Genomic DNA, 13927 nt, shown 5'->3' on the forward strand with positions numbered 1-13927 from the left:
GTCAAAGGCTTTGGCATAGTCAATAAAGTAGAAGTAGTAGATCTGTTTTTCTGGAATTCTCTTGCTTTCTCTATGATCCAATGGATATTGGCAATTTGATCTCTGATTGAACATTCTTTGGCACTGCTTTTCTTTGGGATTGAAATGAAAACTGAATTTTTCCAGTCCTGTGGCCACTGCTGAGTTTTCCAAATTTGCTGGCATATTGAGTGCAACACTTTCACAGCATCATCTTTCAGGACTTGGAATACTTCACCTGGAATTCCATCACCTCCACTAGCTTTGTTCATACTGATGCTTCCTAAGGCCCACTTGGCTTCACATTCCACGATGTCTGGCTCTAGGTGAATGATCACACCATCATCATTATCTGGGTCATCAAGATCTTTTTTGCATAGTTCTTCTGTGTATTCTTGCCGCCTCTTCTTAATACCTTCTACTTCTGCTAGGTCCATACTGTTTCTGTCTTTATTGTACCCATCTTTGCATGAAATGTTCCCTTGGTATCTCTAATTTTCTTGAAGAGATCTCTAGTCTTTCCCATTCTATTGTTTTCCTCTATTTCTTTGCGTTGATCACTGAGGAAGGCTTTCTTTGGAACTCTGCATTCAGATGGATATATGTTTCCTTTTCTCCTCTACCTTTCACTTCTCCTTTTTACAGCTATTTCTAAGGCCTCCTCACACAACCATTTTGTCCTTTTGAATTTCTTTTTCTTGGGGATGGTCTTGATCACTGCCTCCAGTACAATGTCATGAACCTCCATCCATAATTCTTCAGGCACTCTGTCCATCAGATCTAATCCCTTGAATCAATTTGTCACTTCCACTGTATAATTGTAAGGGATTTGATTTAGGTCATACCTGAATGGTCTAGTGGTTTTCCCTACTTTCTTCAGTTTAAGTCTAAATTTTGCAATAAAGAGTTTATGATCTGAGCCACAGTCAGCTCCTGGTCTTGTTTTTGCTGACTGTATAGAGCTTCTCTATCTTGGGCTACAAAGGATATAATCAGTCTGATTTTGGTATTGACCATCTGGTGACGTCCATGGGTGGAGTCATATTGTGTGTTGTTGAAAGAGGGTGTTTGCTATGACCAGTGCATTCTCTTGGCCAAACTCTGTCAGCCTTTGCCCTTCTTCATTTTGTTCTCCAAAGTCAAACTTGCCTGTTACTCCAGATATCTCTTGACTTCCTACTTTTTGCATTCCTGTCCCCTATGATGAAAAGGACTTTTTTTTTTTTTTTTTTTTGGTGTTAGTTCTAGAAGGTCTTTCAGTTCTTCATAGAACTATGCAATTCAGCTTCTTTGGCATTAGTGGTTGGGGAATAGACTTGGATAACTGTGATATTGAATGGTTTGCCCTGGAAACGAATAGAGATCATTCTGGTTTTTTTTGAGATTGTACTCAAGAACCACCTTTTGGACTCTTGATGACTATGAGGGCTACTCTATTTCTTTTAAGTGGTTCTTGCCCACAGTAGTAGATATAATGGTCATCTGAAATAAATTCGCCCATTTTGGTCCATTTTAGCTCACTGAGTCCTAAAATGTTGATGATCATTCTTGCCATCTCCTGTTTGGCCACTTCCAATTTGCCTTAATTCATGGACCTAACATTCCTAATATTGTTCTTTAAAGAATCAGACTTTACTTCCATCACCAGTCACATCCACAAACCTGCACTGTTTTTGCTTTTGTTATGGCTCTTCATTCTTTCTGGAGCTATATGCCCATTCTTCTCCAGTAATGTATTTGACACCTACCATCTTGGGGAGTTCCTCTTTCAGTATCATATCTTTTTGCCTTTTCCTACTGTTCATGGGGTTCTCAGGGCAAGACTACTGAAGTGGTTTACCATTCCCTTCTCCAAGTATCAAGTTTTGTCAGAACTCTCTACCATGACCCATCCATCTTGGGTGGCCCTACACTGCATGGCTCATAGTTTCATTGAGTTAGACAAGACTGTGGTCCATGTGATAAGTTTGGTGAGTTTTCTGTGATTGTGGTTTTGATTCTGTCTGTCCTCTGATGGATAAGGAAAAGAGGATTGTGGAAGCTCCATGATGGGAAGGACTGACTGTGGGGGAATCTGAGTATTATTCTGATGGGCAGGGCCATGCTCAGTAAATCTTTAATCCAATTTTCTATTGACAGGTGGAATTGTGCTCCCTCCCTGTTGTTTGGCCCAAGGCTAAACTATGGTAGAGGTAATGGCACCTCCTTCAAAAGGGCTGTGCCAGCACTGTTGTATTCAGTGCCCATGACCCCATGGCAGGCCATCTGGGTCTGTCTCTTGTGGGTCACTGCTCCTTTCTCCTGGCTTCTGGTGTGCACAAGACTTTTTTTGTGCATCCAAGATACTGTTTCCCCAGTCCCAAGGAAGTTCTGTAATCAAATCCTACTGGCCTCCAGGGTCAAATTCCCTGGGGGTTCTCAGTCCCTTTGTTGGATCCCCAGGTTGGGAAAACTGTTGTAGGTCCTAGAACTTTCACAAGAACTTCTTTGGTATAATTGTTCTCCAGTTTGTGGGTTGTCTGCTTGGTGGATTGTCTGCTCTACGGTGGGGATGATGGCGACCTCCTCCAAAAGGGCTTATGTCACATGCTGGGCCTCTGAGGTCTGCTGCAGCCAGAATTCCTGTCCCTGCGGCAGGCCACTGCTGACCCGTGCCACCACAGGAGACACTCAAACACTCAAAGGCAGGTTTTACTCAATGTCTGTGGGGTCTCTGGATCCTGGTGCACACAAGGTTTTGTTTGAGCCCTCTGAGAATCTCTGGTGGGCATGGGATTTTGATTCTACTGCAATTTCACCCCTCCTACCATCTTGTAGGGGCTTCTCCTTTGCCCGTGGATGTGGGGTATCTATTTTTGGTGTGATCCAACGTTCTCCTGTTGATGGTTGTTCAGCAGCAAGTTGTAATTTTGGAGTTCTCAGAGGAGAAGATGAGTGCGTGTCCTTCTACTCTGCCATCTTGGTAAGCTACGGGTGGGGGTGTGATGACAACACTAGACAGCACATTAAAAAGCAGAGACTTACTTTTCAACAAAGGTCTGTTTAGTCAAAGCTATGGCTTTTCCAGTGGTCATGTATGGATGTGAGAGTTGGACTATAAAGAAAGCTGAGCACTGAGGAACTGATACTTTTGAACTGTGGTGTTGGAGAAGACTCTTGAGAGTCCCTTGGACTGCAAGGAGATCAAACCAGTCCATCCTAAAGTAAATCAGTTCTGAATATTCATTGAAAGGACTGATGATGAAGCTGAAGCTCCAATACTTTGGCCATCTGCTGTAAAGAACTGACTCATTTAAAAAGACCCTGATGCTGGGAAAGATTGAAGGCAGGAGGAGAAGGGGATGACAGAGGATGAGATGGTTGGATGGCATCACTGGCTTGATGGACATGAGTTTGAGCAGGCTCCGGGAGTTGGTGATGTACAGGGATGCCTGGTGTGCTGCAGTTCATGGGATCAGAAAGAGTCAGACACAACTGAGCGACTGAACTGAACTTACTAATATACAGCCCTAATTTTATTTAGGGCATCAGTTAGTTTCTTAGATATTATAATCCATCTTAAAACGTAGTGACTTTGAGCAGCCACCATTCCTGATTCTGAGTCAGCATCATGGCTTTGGTTCAGCAGGTGGTTCTTTAGGTCCTGGCATAATGTTGTCATAGGTTCACTAAGTCCAGGTTAAAAATGAGCAAACAAATAGCAATATCACCCCCCCAAAAAAGCTACTTTATATTTCCCAACCTTCTTTACTTTGAAGAAGGGTGAGATAACACAGTTCTGGTCAAGAGAGAGAAGTGAAAGTCACAAGCTGTGGCTTCTAAGAAAGCTACTAAATGGTGTAGAGACTTCACCAGCTTACATATTTTGCCTTCAATCTCTCACTTCTTTCTGGAATATGGAAACAACACAGGTGTGGAGCACTCATCCTGAAACCTTAAGCAAACAATGATGAGCATGGAAGACACATCTTATGAGCACTGCAAGGACACTAAAAAGTAGATAAAAAAGCCTACTTCCTTATCACTTTGAACATCAGAAAAATATAATCCCCCACTTGTCAAACCCATTCTTGGTCATTTCTGTCACTTAGTGATGAATGTACACCCTCACTTATACTAAAAATACTTTTTGGCATGTCTTGGTATGGGAAACTCAATACATTTACTATGGTGTGGCCATATAACAGAGAGAGAGGAAAAAACTAAAAAACACATTTCCAGGTAGGTTCCCTGGGTCACCATAGGCATCTGAAGGAAGAGAGAGCATTAAACAGAACAAGGAAGACAGGCTGGGAGAAAGACTAGCCCACCTGGATCCACCTTAGAATAAGTGGATGGCTCTCTACCCTAGGCAAAAATTATGAAGCCAGAAGTTAGGCTTCCAGGTAGGAATGTGTCCAATATGCTACTGGGAAAGAGTGGAGGAAAATTACTAATAGTTTCAGAAATAATAAAGTGGCTGGGGTAAAGCAGAAATGATGCTCAGTTGTGGATGTGACTGGTGGCAAAATTAAAGTTCAGTTCATCTCAGTTCAGTTCAGTCAATCAGTCGTGTCCGACTCTTTGCAACCCCGTGGACCACAGTACACCAGGCCTCCCTGTCCATCACCAACTCCTGGTGTTTACCCAAACTCATGTCTGTTGAGTCAGTGATGCCATCCAACCACCTTATCCTCTGTCATCCCCTTCTCCTCCTGCCCTCAATCTTTCCCAGCATCTGGTTCTTTTCAAAAAAGTCAACTCTTCACATCAGGTGGCCAAAGTATTGGAGCTTCAGCTTCAGAATCAGTCCTTCCAATGAACACCCAGGACTGATCTCCTTTAGGATGGACTGGTTGGATCTCCTTGCAGTCCAAGGGACTCTTAAGAGTCTTCCCCAACACCATAGTTCAAAAGCATCAATTCTTCAGTGTTCAGCTTTCTTTATAGTCCAACTCTCACATCCATTCATGACTACTGGAAAAACCATAGCCTTGACTAGACAGACCTTTGTTGGCAAAGTAATGTCTCTGCTTTTTAATATACTGTCTAGGTTGGTCATAACTAACTTTCCTTCCAAGAAGTAAGTGTCTGATAATTTCATGGCTGCAGTCACAAAATCTGCAGTGATTTTGGAGCCCCCAAAAATAAAGTCTGTCACTGTTTCCACTGCTTCCCCATCTATTTGCCATAAAGTGATAAGACCAGATGCCATGATCTTAGTTTTCTGAATGTTGAGCTTTAAGACAACTTTTTCACTCTCCTCTTTCCCTTTCATCAAGAAGCTCTTTAGTTCTTCTTCACTTTCTGCCATAAGGGTGGTGTCATCTGCATATCTGAGGTTATTGATATTTCTCCTGGCAATCTTGATTCCAGCTTATGCTTCATCCACCCCAGCATTTCTCATGATGTATTCTGCATAGAAGTTAAATAAACAGGGTGACAATATACAGCCATGATGTAATCCTTTCCCTATTTGGAACCAGTCTGTTGTTCCATGCCCAGTTCTAAATTTTGCTTCCTGACTGGCATACAGGTTTCTCAAGAGGTAGGTCAGGTGGTCTGGTATTCCCATCTCTTTCAGAATTTTCCACAGTTTATTGTGATCCACACAGTCAAAGTCTTTGGCATAGTCAATAAAGCAGAAATAGATGTTTTTGTGGAACTCTTTTGCTTTTTGATGATCTAGCAGATGTTGGCAATTTGATCTGTGATTCCTCTGCCTTTTCTAAGATCAACTTGAACATCTGGAAGTTAACAGTTCACATATTGCTGAAGCCTGGCTTGGAGAATTTTGAGCATTACATTACTAGCATGTGAGATGAGTGCAATTGTGTGGTAGTTTGAGCATTCTTTGGCATTGCCTTTCTTTGGGATTGGAATGAAAACTGACCTTTTCCAGTCCTGTGGCCACTGCTGAGTTTTCCAAATTTGCTGGCATATTGAGTGCAGCACTTTCACAGCATCATCTTTCAGGATTTGAAATAGCTCAACTGGAATTCCATCACCTCCATTATCTTTGTTCATAGTGATGCTTCCTAAGGCCCACTTGACTTCACATTCCAGGATGTCTGGCTCTAGGTGATTGATCACACCATCGTGATTATCTGGGTCATAAAGATCTTTTTTGTACAGTTCTTCTGTGAATTCTTGCCACCTCTTCTTAATACCTTCTGCTTCTGTTAGGTCCACAATTTCTGTCCTTTATTGAGCCCATCTTTGCATGAAATGTTCCCTTGGTATCTCTAATTTTCTTGAAGAGATGTCTAGTCTTTCCCATTCTATTGTTTTCCTCTATTTCTTTGCATTGATTACTGAAGAAGGCTTTCTTATCTCGCCTTACTATTCTTTGGAGCTCTGCATTCAAATGGGTATATCTTTCCTTTTCTCCTTTGCTTTTAACTTCTCTTCTTTTCACAGCTATTTGTAAGGCCTCCTCAGACCTCCATTTTGCTTTTTTGCATTTTTTTTTCTTGTGGATGGTCTTGATCCCTGTGTCCTGTACAATGTCATGAACCTCTATCCATAGTTTGTCAGTCACTCTGTCTATCAGATCTAGTCCTTTAAATCTATTTCTAACTTCCACTGTATAATCATAAGGGATATGATTTAGGTCATACCTGAATGGTCTATAGGTTTTCCCTACCTTTTTCAATTTATCTCTAAATTTGGCAATAAGGAGTTTATGATCTGAGCTCCAGTCAACTCCTGGTCTTGTTTTTGCTGACTGTATAGACCTTCTCCATCTTTGGCTGCAAAGAATGTAACCAATCTGATTTCAATGTTGGCCATCTGGTGATGTCCATGTGTAGAGTCTTCTCTTGTGTTGTTGGAAGAGAGTGTTTGCTATGACCATTGTGTTCTCTTGGCAAAACTCCATTAGCCTTTGCCCTGCTTCATTCTGTACTCCAAGGTCAGTACGATGCTATAAAGAACAATATCACATAATTGCTAGGTCAGTGATTCAAGGTCCCTTGGACAGGGTCAAGCAGGAGATGATAAGACTGAACATCGATATGTTAGGAATCACTTAATTAAAATGGACAAGAACATGCAAATTTAATTCAGATGACTATTACATCTACTACTGTGGGTGAGAATCCCTTAGAAGAAATAGAGTAGCCCTCGTAAACAAAAGAATCCAAAATACAGTACTTTGTTGCAATCTCAAAAACGACAGAATGATCTCTCTTCATTTCCAAGGCAAACCATTCAATATCATTATAATGCAAGTCTATGCCCCACCACTGATGCTGAAGTTGAGTGGTTCTATGAAGACCTACAAGACCTTCTAGAACTAACACCAAAAAACATGTCCTTTTAATCATAAGTGATTGGAACACAAAAGTAAGAAGTCAAGATATACCCAGAGTAACAGGCAAGTTTGGCCTTGGAGTACAAAGCAAAGCAGGGCAAGGGCTAACAGTTTTGTCAAGACAACCTGCTGGTTATAACAAACACCACTTTATAACAGTGCAAGAGATGATTCTACACATAGGCACCACCATGTGGTCAATACCAAAATCAGATTGGTTATGATCTTTGCAGCCAAAGGAAAGGCTCTATATAATCAGTCAAATTAAGAGTTGGAGCTGACTATTGCTCAGATCATGAGCTCCTTATTGCAAAATTTAGGGTTAAATTGAAGAAAGTAGGAAAAACCACTAGGCTCTTCAGGTATGACCCAAATCACATCCTTATACAATAGAGATGACAAATAAATTCAAGGGATTAGATCTCATTTACAGAGAGCATGAAACAACTGTGGAAAGAGGTTCGTAACACTATACAGGAGGCAGTGACCAAAACCATTCTAAAGAAAAAAGAAATGCAGGAAAACAAAGTGCTAGCCTGAAGAGGCTTTACAAATAGCTGAGAAAAGAAGAGAAGTGAAAGGCAAAGGACAAAGGGAAAGATATACCCAACTAAATGCAGAGTTTCAGAGAACAACAAGGAGAGAGGAGAAGGCTTTCTTAAACAAACAATGTAAAGAAACAGAGGAAAGCAAGAGAATGGGAAAGGCTAGAGATCTCTTCAATGAATTGGAGATATCAAGGGAATATTTCATGCAAGGAGAGACATGATAAAGAACTGAAATGATAAGGACCTAACAGAAGCTGAAGAGATTAAGAAGCAGTGGCAAGGATATCCAGAAGAAATATATAAGAAAGGTCTTAATGACTGGGATAATCACAATGATGTGGTCACTCCCATAGAGCCAGACATCCTGAAGTTGAAGTCAAGTGGGCCTTAGGAAGCATCACTATGAACAACTCTGGTGGACGTGATATAATTCCAGGTGAGTTATTTCAAATCCCAAAGAAAGATACTGTTAAAGTGCTACTCTAAATATGCCAGCAAATTTGGAAAACCCAACAGTGTCCACAGGACTGGAAAAGGTCAGTTTTCATTACAATCCCAAAGAGGGGCAATGCCAAAGAATGGTCAAACTGCCATACAATCATGCTCATTTTGCATGCTAGCAAGGTTATGCTCAAAAATACTTCAAGCTAGGCTTCAACACGAACCGAGAACTTCCAGATGTACAAATTGGGTTTTGATGAGGCAGAAGAACCAGAGATCAAATTGCCAACATTCACTGCATCAAGAAGGCAAGGGGGTTTCAGAAAAATATCTACTTCTGTTTCACTGACTATGCTAAAGTCTTTGATTTTGTGGATCACTATAAACTGCAGCAAATTCTTAGGTTTGGGAATACCAGACCACCTTACCTGTCTCTGAGAAACTTATATGCATGTCAAGAATGAAGAGTTAGAACCGGACATGAAACAACAGATTGGCTCCGAATTGGCGAATGAATACCTCAAGGCTGTATATTGTTACCATGATTATTTAGCTTATATACAAAGTACATCATGCTGAACTGAATGAATCACAAGCTGGAATCAAGATTTCCAGGAGAAATATCAGTAACCTTAAATATGTAAATGATATTATGTTAATGGTAGAATGTGAAGAGGAACTAAACAGTCACTTGATGAGGGTGAAAGAGGAGAGTGAAAAGTTTTCTGAATCTCAATATCAAAAAAATTAAGATCATGGCATCTGGTCCTATTTTTTGATGGCAAATAGAAGGGGAAAAATTTGAAGCAGTGATAAATTTTATTTTCTTGGGCTTCAAAATCACTGCAGGCAGTGATTGCAGCCATGAAATTAAAAGACATTTGCTCCTTGAAAAAAAAGCTATGACAAAACTAGAAAGTATATTAAGAAGCAGAGACATCACTTTGTCAACAAAGGGCCAACAAGTCAAAGCTCTGATTTTTCCAGTAGTCATATATGGAGAGTTGGACCATACAGAAGGCTGAGTACTGAAGAACTGATGCTTTCAAATTGTGGTTCTGGATAAGACTCTTGAGAGTCTGTTAGACTGCAAGGAGATCAAACCAGTCAATACTAAAGGAAATCAGTCCTGAATATTCATTGGAAGGACTGATGCTGAAGCTGAAGCTCCAATACTTTGGCCACCTGATTCGAAGAGCCAACTCACTGGAAAAGACTCTGATGCATGGAAACTATTGATTAAGTCAGTATGAGAAGGAGGTGACACATTTCTAACAATAAGAGATTGTTAGGTGGTATTACCAACTCAACAGACATGAATTTGAGCAAACCCCAGAAGACAGTGGAGGACAGAGGAGCCTGACATGCTACCATCCACAGGATTGCAAAAAAAGCCCAACGTGACTAAGTGACTGAGAAACAAGCCTACTCTAGAGCACAGGCCAGCATGGGACAGATACCATTTCCAAAAGCTGTATACCTAGAGCAATATTTGGTGCCATGGAGACAAAGATTTTAACATGTACACAGAACAGAAACTAAAATGAGAAATCCTTCAGACAGATTTTCCCTAGGAATATAGAGAAAATCCATAATATTGGAGAACTGACAGCATTTATGTGTTGGGTCTTTGGAAATTCATTAATTCATTCAATAAATATTAATCAAATTTCTTAATAACTGGCTCCTAATGATTCTTTCTAAATTTAAGGAATGCTCCCTTACTTCACAGGATACTGAAGGGCTGTCAAATACAGAAATTTTGAAGGAGACAGAAGTATCATCTTTCCTTTTCCCTCCCCTTCTCTCCTTCTCTCTTGTATCCACCCTCTCTCTTCTCTCACTTTCCCTTTCCTTCCATTCCTTTCCCTTTCTTTCAGGAAAATAAGTTAGGGAGAAGACTTTCATTAAAATTCCTTTTCCTTCTTTAGGTCTGTGGTTCTCAAACAATGGAACAAGTGATACAAATGTTATACAAGGAAGCTTTAGATGGTAAACAGACATGGCATTATTAACAGTGTTGAGATACATGGCAAGAAGGTTTTTTTTATTTTCCATTTTCTTTCTTTATCTCTTTGCCTTCAACTTTTAAAAGTTTTATAAATAGTAATGAAAACGCTGTAAAAATAATAATACAAAAATAGCCCCCTACCTTCACAAGTCTCCTCAGAAACAACCACTATCTCTTCAGTTTTTTGTTGTTGTTGTTTTCAATTTTTGTTTAACTGCAAGTCTTGTCTAATTCTTGCAGTCCCATGAGCTGTAGCCCACCAAACTCCTCTGTTCATGGGATTTCCCAGGCAAGGCTACTGGAATGGGTTGCCATTTCCTCCTCCAGGGGATCTTCTCGACTCAGGGATCGAACTCATGTCTCCTGATTGGCAGGCAGATTCTTTACCACTAAGCCACCAGGGAAGTCCTTTCTTTTAAGTATTTTTAATAGTACTGAATTTCATGTTATAATAAAAAGATTTCATACAATATACTCTTTTGTTTCAATTTATAGTTATCTTTGGACACTTTATAATTGACAGAATTGTTACACGAATTTTTAAAAAGATATGTGTACAGATTCTTTAATACTCTTTGCTTGGCTTAATCTTCCTCCTCTTGAATATGGGCTAGAATTTGTAACTCACTTCTGACAAGTGGAATAAAGCAGAAGTGACAGTGCTCAGCTTTGGAGATCAGGCCATAGAAAGGTCCTGTGACCTCCATCGTGACCTTTCTCTCTCTTGTTTGGCTCTGTCTGTCTGTCTGTCTCTCAGATCACTGGCACTAAGAGAAGACGGCCACCATGGTGTCCTACATGGTGAGAAAAAAAGGCTTCCTGAAAGCCACCATGTGACTGAGCTTGAAGTGGCTCCTTCAGCCCAGCCAGATTTGCAGGTGACTGCAAACCCAGACAGCATCTGGACTATAGCCTCGCGAGAGACTGGGAGCCACAGCCATCTAGCTAAGCTGCTCACAAATTCTTGATCCATGGCATGTGTGAGGAGATTAAACATTGGGTTGACCAGAAAGTTTGTTCAAGATTTTCCATAAGATGTTATGGAAAAATCCAAATGAATTTTTTGGCCAACCCAATATGCAAAATTTGGGGGTAATTTGTTATTGCAGCAATAGATAACAAAGTACTTTAAAACCATTTTCCCCATACTCCTAATACAGTTACCTGACATTTACAGTTAATCAATGACATCTCTTTATTTCATTATTCCTAATTAGATATAATTCACTAAGCCAATTATTGTATTATAAATAAATATCCTTCCTTTTATTATTTTTGTTTTTTTCTGGAATTAATAATTGCTATTATTCTACCAGACATAGTTACCTATGTATTCATCTCCTTACTTTTCCAAATATTTCATCAGATCTACCATATACCTTCCAGAAGTTTCATTTGTTCCAAGTGGCATATCACAATAGATCATCTAACAATCACTTATTTTTGCCTCCACAGAGTCTTCTCCCAGAGTTATTGTCTTCTTACTCCAAAACAGATACCCTTTCTCTAGGCCTGTCATCCTGGGTCATGTCTTTCCTTCATTCCAGGCTTTTATTCACTGCTTTTGTGTGTCACGGTACCTTCTTCTTGGATCTTATCTCCCTTGTCTAGGTGTCATTACTTCTTTTACAAGAGAACATTATATAATAACCTGTAAAGTATGGTTGCATGGGTGAAAATTATGTGGATTTAGATGGGGTCACACAGAGTCGGACACCACTGAAGTGACTTAGCAGCAGCAGCAGCAGATGTATAAAAATATTTTATATTTTAGAATATATTTAAATAATATAATTTAATATAATAAAATAATATTATTTAAAAATAATTTAGAATCTAAATTAGAGTCCCTTGGACTGCAAGGAGATCCAACCAGTCCATCCTAAAGGAAATCAGTCCTGAATATTCCTTGGAAGGACTGATGCTGAAGCTGAAACTCTAATACTTTGTCCACCTGATGCAAAGAAATGACTCATTGGAAAAGACTCTGATGCTGGGAAAGATTGAGGGCAAGGAGGAGAAGGGGACAACAGAGGATAAGATGGTTGGATGGCATCACCAACTTAATGGACATAAGCTTGAGCAAACTCCAGGAGATGGTGATGGACAGGGAGGCCTGGTGTGCTGCAATCTAAGGGGTCACAAAGAATCGGACATGACTGAGCAACTGAACTGAACTGAACTGATTAATTAGAAGACATTCCAGGTGTAGATTTCTCTTAATTATTGAAATTTGTTTCTTCCAGATTTCTCTTATTTTTTTTACAGTTTAGTTTTCCTCAGTCAGAAATCACATCCAATATACAAAGATGTGAATAGACAATATACATTTAATGTATTGTAAAAAGATTTTTATTCCAGAAGAAATGTGAATATGAGCCTATTTCAGCCTTAAAACTTCTATTCTCACTTCTAAATGCCCACAATACTTCTTTATGTATTTATTTTAGTATTCATTCACCTGCCAGTCTCCATTAAAATGTGATTAGTAATCTTCAGTTGATGCTATTTCATCAAGTCTGATTTACAAGTGAAAATTAATGGTCTAGCAATTGTTATGACTACCTTTATACCTGCTCAAGATGTCTGAACTGAAAGTTCTTTGCTGGGGAAGATGGAACCCTGTTCCAGACTCATGTAACTTAAAACAAGCCAACCCAAATTTGTGCACCTCAGTGTCCTTATGTCAACAATGACATGTTTCATAGATGATCTGGAAAATGAGGGACTTCTCAAGTCTAATATTCAAATGGGAATGGTAGACTTTACTTTAAGCCCCAACTTTCCCTTCTCTGATCTTAGAGGTTATCATTATTCAGAAAATATTGGGGATGAGAACTCAGGTTTTCTAGTACACTGCCCTTGAGGCTCATAATTCTCATGCTCCATGTAAATCACTTATTTTCCTCACTTATGAGACATTTTAGCTTCCTTCCTTATACATTAAGGGCAGTATCTACTTGCCACTGTGGTGTGAAACATGAGTTACCATGGAAACAAAGCAAAAAATATAAACTATCATGTCAGTGTAAATAGCTAAGTCAGTCAGTCATCATTGCTATTAGCTATTTCTGTTCTACATGCTGTAAGAGGAGAATTCAGAACTGCCCAAGTTACGTTGGTGGCCCCAACACCAAGTCCCTGCGGGAACCAGAATGCTGGTCCTGCCCCACTGTCTCTCCTTCCTCTGTCACACACACTGTATTTCTCTCACTGACTCCCCACCGGCCTGTACCTCAAGCCCCGAACCTCCCAGACAAAAGCATGGTTGTTTTCAGAGACCGATAGAGGCCTAAATCTCCTGGCTCATCTTTAACTAACTTCATCTGTCTGCCTTCATCTCCTATGACTTACTGTCCCTTTCATTCCCAGCCACATTGGAATCCTTTGCCCTGGCTGTTCCATCTTCCTGGAAGGCGCTTTCCCAAGGTACCTCCTTCAGGTCTTCAGGGAAAACTCACCATCACCATGGGACTGCCCCGGCCATGCCGTGCAAGGCTTTAGTCCTCTGTCTTGAGTCTGGACATGCCCCTTCCTGCATTCTTTTCCTTCTTTAGCACTGGGCTGCCGTTGATGGGGTCGCACAGAGTCGGACACGACTGCAGCAACTTAGCA

At 40.2% G+C, this 13927-nt stretch overlaps 1 long non-coding RNA gene across 1 annotated transcript in view; it reads right to left on the reverse strand.

Annotated features, from left to right (window-relative positions):
* Nucleotides 1–13927, reverse strand: part of LOC123464910 — a 116975-nt gene that overhangs the window by 63667 nt on the left and 39381 nt on the right. The gene's annotated exons all lie outside the window — the stretch shown is intronic.

This window comes from Bubalus bubalis, chromosome 14, assembly GCF_019923935.1.
Source record: "Bubalus bubalis isolate 160015118507 breed Murrah chromosome 14, NDDB_SH_1, whole genome shotgun sequence".
Taxonomy (NCBI): Eukaryota; Metazoa; Chordata; class Mammalia; order Artiodactyla; family Bovidae; genus Bubalus; species Bubalus bubalis.